This window comes from Tribolium castaneum, chromosome 11 (genome assembly GCF_031307605.1).
Source record: "Tribolium castaneum strain GA2 chromosome 11, icTriCast1.1, whole genome shotgun sequence".
Taxonomy (NCBI): Eukaryota; Metazoa; Arthropoda; class Insecta; order Coleoptera; family Tenebrionidae; genus Tribolium; species Tribolium castaneum.
The window spans coordinates 1,136,749-1,144,471 of record NC_087404.1 but is presented as its reverse complement, the minus strand read 5'-3'; the positions used below and the strand labels follow the sequence as shown (position 1 = coordinate 1,144,471).

General features: G+C 31.5%; 1 long non-coding RNA gene across 1 annotated transcript; it reads left to right on the top strand.

Annotated features, from left to right (window-relative positions):
• The first annotated feature begins 460 nt into the window (after positions 1–460).
• LOC135267294 (uncharacterized) lies at positions 461–7,269 on the top strand. The gene is made up of 2 exons (XR_010335714.1): positions 461–1,105; positions 6,305–7,269. It is a non-coding gene; the product is annotated as an uncharacterized LOC135267294 (long non-coding RNA).
• Positions 7,270–7,723: the final 454 nt, after the last annotated feature.

The window sequence follows — 7,723 nt, the reverse complement described above, 5'->3', positions numbered from 1 at the left end:
TGCCAAACTCTACATTAATGGGCTAGTCTCAAACAACACTTTACGATTCACCATCCCACTTTTCAAAATCAGAAAGTTTGGAAAAATTTGTATCTTAAACAGCCGTCTAAATGGCAATAACAGAATGCGTATGAATGGGTTTTGAAAGGCAAAGATGTAGCACTTACCTTTCGCAAATTGAAAAATACGTGTAAAACATTCTTTTGAACCGGTATTTTCTTGAGTCACCTCCATAAAAACAAGAGCAATTTGTGGCACATGCATGATGGGTCACGCAAACGCAACAACTCTCCCCTCGCGCGCCAGGAGAAATTTAAATTCACAAAATACGTGTTCCACTAAGCACTTTTGAACCACCCAGCACGATTAATCACTGGCTTCGTTTGATTTTCTGAGAGATCACGACACCGACGGTAACAACCTGGCTGACACAACTGTCAAAACCCAAATTCTCATCTGCCCCTGTAATGTACCCATTATAAATATCCCTTTAACGTTATAATTATCATTATCATTAGTAAACATCTTTCATTATCATTAGCAAACGTCTTAAATTTAATTTGTATCATCTACATCCGGCATGTTCAACTTTGTACCTAATTACTTTACTATCTCGAGTTCACTTTTATTTGTACATTCTTCCGCTTATCGCCTTTCATCCCTCTATATATAAGAAATCATTTTTATGTTAGAGTGCAGTCAGAATAAGTTAGTTGTTACTGTACGACCTAATGTCAATTCCAAATTCCAAATTTTAATAAATTATAGTAGTAGTTAGAAGTAAAGTGCTGGAGTTTCTCTTTCCCATCACCGGACCATCACAAAATTGGTGTCAGAAGTGGGATCGTAATAGTGCGGTTGGAAAATTTATTTCAAATTCAATTTGAAATTTCAATCAGCAAGTTTGGGAAACTTCGATTTGGGCTATCGTCCATCATCCAGTGGTGCAACATCCAGGTCTTCAAGGTTCGTGTATTCGTGCTACCTGCTGCATCGTCGCTACCATAGGTGACAAACGGCGATATTCAACCCCAGACGTGAAGGTTTTCGAAAATCGTGTGGTCCAGTGTAACATAATGGGATTCCAGCAGTTATCTTCCCTTGTGTAAGTGAATTTATTTGTTTGATGCCAACAACGAGATCTATGTCAAAACACAAAAAGGAAGCTACGACGAATTTAGAAGGAGCTACCGCGTCTAATCCACATTCAATCGGTTCAGAAGAAACTAACACGATTGATTCCGTTACGCCCAATTCGGATCAAAGTAGCCTCAATAATTTAAGTATTCAATCATCTAGTAATTTAATTAACCCTAACTTAAATCTCACCAACATGTCGATTTCACTAGAGTTAGCAGAAAAAATGTTAATTAAGTTTGATGGAACCAAATCAATGTTGTTCGAATTTATAGATAATTGTGATCAAGCTCATAATCTTGTTGGAGTTGCAAATCAACCACTTTTACTTTCAATTATTAAAACCAAATTAACGCATAACGCGAGAACTTTAACACGTAATAGAGAATTTGCAAATTGGAAACAATTAAAGAAACATTTACTAGATTTGTATTCAGATAAACGTACAGTTGGTCAATGGCAATTGGAGTTAAATTCCTGTCGGCAAAATCACAATGAAAGTGTCGTTTCTTTTTCAAATCGTGTAGAAACATGCTACGTAAAATTAATAAATTCGTTAAGTGACAATTTAACTGAAGAAGTACGCAACGGAAACATTGATTTACTGCAAAATGAAGCTTTGAACGTTTTTATCACGGGATTAAATAAAGATTTGTCAATTTTAGTTAAAGCTCAAAAACCGGATACATTAGAAAAAGCAATCTCGATCGCGATTAACGAGGAACAGGAACTTAAATCCAAATACGAAATTCATAAATATCAAAACGTAAATAATAATTCGTCAAGTAGATTTTGTAATTATTGTAACAAATCGGGTCATAATTCATTTAATTGTCGGAACAAAAATCAACAACACAACCAGAACAAAAATTTTAATAATGTTCACCGAATTCAGAATCACACACATATCAATTCTCCAAGTACCAGTAATTCCTCAAAATTTAATCGTAACAATTTCCATAATAATAATTCTTCCTCTAAAATCCAGCCAAGATCTAACAATGATTTTCAAAGAAAATTCTGTAATTACTGCAAGAACAATGGTCATTTAATTAACGAGTGTCGTAAATTACAATATAACCAGTCGCGAAAGGAACAAAATAATAATTCCCGCATTAGATCTTCATCACAGTCCCTACAAAATTCAAACGGCAGTAATTTAAACTGCCCGGGCTCTTCGACGTTGGCGGAGAACTCGAGGACTGCCCACCAAATTTCCGCCGAATTGCAACATTAAACATTGCTGCTGTAACAAGTTATATTCCATTAAACATTGCTCAATTAAAAAATCATCCAGGTAAATTCCTTTTAGATACCGGTGCTGACATTTCGCTTGTAAAAATTTCTCATCTTAAAGGTCAAACTCATTGTTATGAAGACAATCTTATCACTCTGAAGGGTATTGATATAAACGTGACTCAGCATACGAAAACATTGTGCTATACTTATTTAGATTTCTATATCGGCAATCAGAAATTTACACATATTTTTCATGCAGTTCCCGATAATTTCCCGATTCCTTTCGACGGTCTTTTAGGTAACGACTTTTTAAAATCGTTCAACTGCCTAATTGATTATCAAAATGATAAACTATTTATAAATGATAAACATCTAGATATATTCCATTTAGAATATCCCATACGTGCGCAAATTCAACGCGATTACAAATCAAAATTTTCACAATCTAATTCTAATCCTCCATTAAGTCAGAACATTCCTGCTTACAATGAAAAATTTTCTTCAAATAAAATAAAAAACAATCAAACTGATTCAAATGTAAAATTTCAACTAGCTCCTAGAACAGAAACAATTGTAAAAATTAAAGCCATAAACGGAGAAATAAAAGAAGGCATTTGTCCAAATATTGATATACTTGAAGGCGTTTATCTCTGTCCAAGTTTTGTAAAGGTTGACAAAGATAGCAACATAATAACCTCAATTTTAAACACTACCGAAAAAATCGTTAATATTAAAAATATCGAAGTCACATTAGATCCAATCGATTATAGTGAAAATAGTGCGAATATTTCCTCATTACGTACGAGTACCTCTGATAATAATTTCAAATCAGAACGTTTAGAAAAAATTTCAAATTTATTACGAACTGATCATCTAAATTCAGAAGAAAAACAATCTTTACTACAAATTTGTCATGAATTTAATCATATCTTTTATATCGATGGTGACAAACTAACATTTACAGATACAATCGCGCATAATATTCCTACATCATCGAAAGTACCAATTAACGCTAAAACATACCGATTTCCAGAAGTTCATAAAGAAGAAGTCAATAAGCAAATTAATCAAATGCTCGATGAAAATATTATCGAACCATCTAATTCACCATGGAATTCTCCTATATGGGTTGTACCTAAAAAATCAGACTCTTCCGGAATGAAAAAATGGCGAATAGTTGTCGATTATCGTAAGCTCAATGATATAACTGTCGGTGACTCATATCCGCTTCCTAATATCTCTGAAATTTTGGACCAGTTAGGACATTCAAAATATTTTTCAACAATAGATCTAACATCAGGTTTTCATCAGATAAAAATGTCTACAGAAGATGCTCCTAAAACTGCTTTTTCTACTCACACAGGTCACTATCAATTTAATCGTATGCCATTTGGATTAAAAAATGCACCAGCGACATTTCAACGATTAATGAATAATGTTTTATCTGGAATTCAAAATAACCGTTGTTTTGTTTATTTAGATGACATAGTAATTCATGCAGATACTTTAGAAAATCATAATAAAAAATTAAGAGAGGTATTTCAAAGACTATCAGAACACAATTTAAAAATTCAACCAAACAAATGCGAATTTCTACGTCACGAAGTAATGTATTTAGGACATAAAATCACTGATCAAGGTGTTAAACCTGATCCCAATAAAGTTAAAGCTATTTCAGAGTATCCTATTCTAAAATCACAAAAGCATGTCAAAACATTCCTTGGATTAATCGGATATTACAGAAGGTTTATTCCAAATTTTTCTTTTTTAACACAACCGTTAACCAAATTATTAAGAAAAAACGCAGAATTTATTTGGACTAGTGAACAACAACGCGCATTTGAAAATTTAAAATCAATATTAACCAATGAACCTTTATTGCAGTATCCAGATTTTACACAAACATTTTATTTGACAACGGACGCAAGTAATTTTGCTATCGGGTCAGTTTTGTCGCAAGGTGAACCTCCTAATGATTTACCAATAGCTTACGCTAGTAGAACTTTGAATAGGGCCGAATCAAACTATTCAACGACGGAAAAAGAACTTCTTGCTATTGTTTGGAGTGTAAAACATTTTCGACCGTACCTATATGGTAGAAAATTTAAAATCATAACTGATCATCGTCCATTAACGTGGTTATTTAATGTGAAAGATCCGGGTTCTAGATTAATACGTTGGCGACTAGCATTAGAGGAGTATGATTACGAAATTCTCTATAAACCAGGTAAATTAAATAAAAATGCAGATGCCCTCAGCCGAATTCCTCTAGATAATCTGTGTGTCAATCATTTCCGAACTGAGGACGACGATGAATCATATGCGAATTTCTTAAAAAAAATAAGAACAACTCTTATCACCAATGATAATATTGAAGAAGTTAATGGTAATATTATCGACTCAACCGATAACATCTGTTTATGCATTTCAAAGGATCTCGAATGTAAGGAATTAGTCCAAATACAAATAAAAGAGAAATTTACTAACAGCTATCAAATGTTACAAACAGAAACTTTAAACGTCAACGAAGTAATCAAAATACCAATAAATTCAGCAAATAACAAAAATATTTACTATATGATAACAAAAGAACATTATTGGGAATCTATATCATACGAAGATTTGTTTAATATTTTACAAAAATTAAAAAACCGATTAATTGCTGATAACGTAAAATCCATAAGCTTACCTAAATTAAACTCTTCCTTTGATAAACTCCATTTTCACAAAATTCGTTCAATGATAAGATACATTTTTAGAAAAACTAACATTAAAATTTACATACTTTCAAATGAAATCGTAATTCCGAACACTCAAGAAGAAATTAAGAAGATTTTAACGGAATATCATTCAAATCCTTGTGCTGGACATTCGGGCTTTCATAGAACCTATAATCGAATCAAACAATATTATAAATGGCCACGAATGAAATCTGATATCAAGAATTTTATAAAAACGTGTGAGTCATGTCAAAAAAATAAATTGGTTCGAAAGAAAAGTAAAGAACCAATGGTGATTACAACAACAAGTGAAACTCCTTTTGAACGCATATTTTTGGACATAGTAGGACCGCTACCGTTATCAGAAAATGGTAATAAATTTATTTTGACATTGCAGGATGATCTTTCTAAATATTCTCAAGCTTATGCAATTCCAAATCATGAAGCAGGAACAATTGCTAAAAAATTAGTTCACGACTTTATTTGCAAACACGGTATACCTTCAACAATTGTAACTGATCAAGGAAAAGATTTTACCTCAAATTTATTAAAACAAATTGCAAAACTGTTTAAAATTAAACAGATAAACTGTACGGCATACCATCCCCAATCTAATGGTGCATTGGAAAGAAGTCATCACACTTTAGCTGATTATTTAAAACACTACATTAGAGAAAACCAAACAGACTGGGATGAATGGTTAGATTTTGCAATGTTTTCCTACAACACAACAGTTCATACTTCAACCAAATATACACCTTTTGAATTAATTTTCGGAACTAAAGCAAATTTGCCTACAAGCATAACAAAATCTCCTGAATTTAAGTACACTTACGATGACTACATGGATAACTTAACTTTAAAACTGCAAAAATCTCACGAAATTGCGAGAAAGCACATCTTAGATTCAAAAGAACAATCTAAAAAATATTATGATAAGAACTGTCAAAACCAAAATTTTAAAATTGGTGACAAAGTATTTCTATTAAACGAACAATCAAAATTAAATAGGTCAAGGAAACTTTCTCCAAATTATTCAGGTCCTTATGAAATTACAGAAATTAATTCACCAGTAAATTACACTATTTTGATTAAAAATAAAAAACATAAAGTTCATAGTAATAAATTAAAACTTGCTTATATTTAAGGCATTTTTATACTATTTTTACTTATCAATTTTTATCACTAATTTTCCTTTATTATTCCAGGCAACTCATTCTGTCTATCAGCTTATTAGCAACACTTGAATACGCACAAATCACCGATCAACAACAGTACACCGTAACACCGATTAACCATTTCTCTGGTATATATTTTGAACACATAAATAATGTGAAATTTCAAGAGACACATTGGCAAATAGTATCCTACCTCGATATAAGTTCATTAGAAGATAAGTTATCGTTCATTGATCATGCTTATAATCAAACTTTGCATCTTTGCCAAAGTAATCAACATTCATTAATGGCGTTATGTCAATCATCGTTAAAACTATTAAAACATATAGTACCTTATTTGCATAAATCAGAAGTAGATCTCAAAAATCTTATTAATAATAAGAGAACTAAACGCGCTTGGTTAAATATCGTTGGCGATGCTCTAAAAACTGCTTTTGGTACACTTGATGAAGCAGATGCTAAATATTATAATGGAATTATAAATCAGATAAACAAAAACGAATATAATTTAGGCAAACTTTTAAAACAACAAATAATGGTAGTAAATTCGACAATAGCGAACTTTAACAATACCATCACAGATTTGAATAAGAACTCCAAAATTTTTGAAGAAAATCTTATACAAATAAGTAACTATTCCCGTAAAATAAACAATAGGTATCTTGCATTAGAATTAAAACAAAATTTAGACGAACACTTTTCTTTATTAAATCTAGTTATTACAACATTACAAAACGAAATAACGACCGTTATGGACACGATTTTACTTTCTAGATCAAACATTTTACACCCTTATGTCATAACACCATTTCAATTGATCGAAGAATTGAGTAAAACAATTCCACATTTACCTAGTTCATCTACGTATCCTTTACCAGTTAGCCGCGAAAATGCACACAAATATTTAGAATTACTCACAATCAAATGTTTCTTCACCGACAACAGAATTGGCTATGTTCTATCAATACCTCTTGTAAATCGAAATCAATTTAATCTTTATAAATTAATTCCATTACCGGTTTTAGACAACTCAACCTCTTATTATAAATTTATTTTACCGTCATTCAATTATCTAGCAATCTCCGAAAACCATAATTTGTATTTAGGTTTAAATGAGTTAACTAATTGTCAAAATTTAGATGAATCAACTTTTATTTGTGTAACTTCGGAACCTTTCTACTATACAAATTCTAGACCTATATGTGAAACCGAACTTTTAAAATCTCCTCTCAATATCCCAATAAATTGCAACATAAGAATTATAACCTCTCGCTTAGAAATTTGGCATAAATTGGATAAACCGAATACATGGATTTATATTTTACCCAAAAGAACTGATATCACCTTAAATTGCTTTCAAATGTCACACATAACCCTTTTCTTAGAAAATACTGGAATTTTAAAAATTAACTCAAATTGTAAATTATACACAAGTTCCGCAACTTTCTT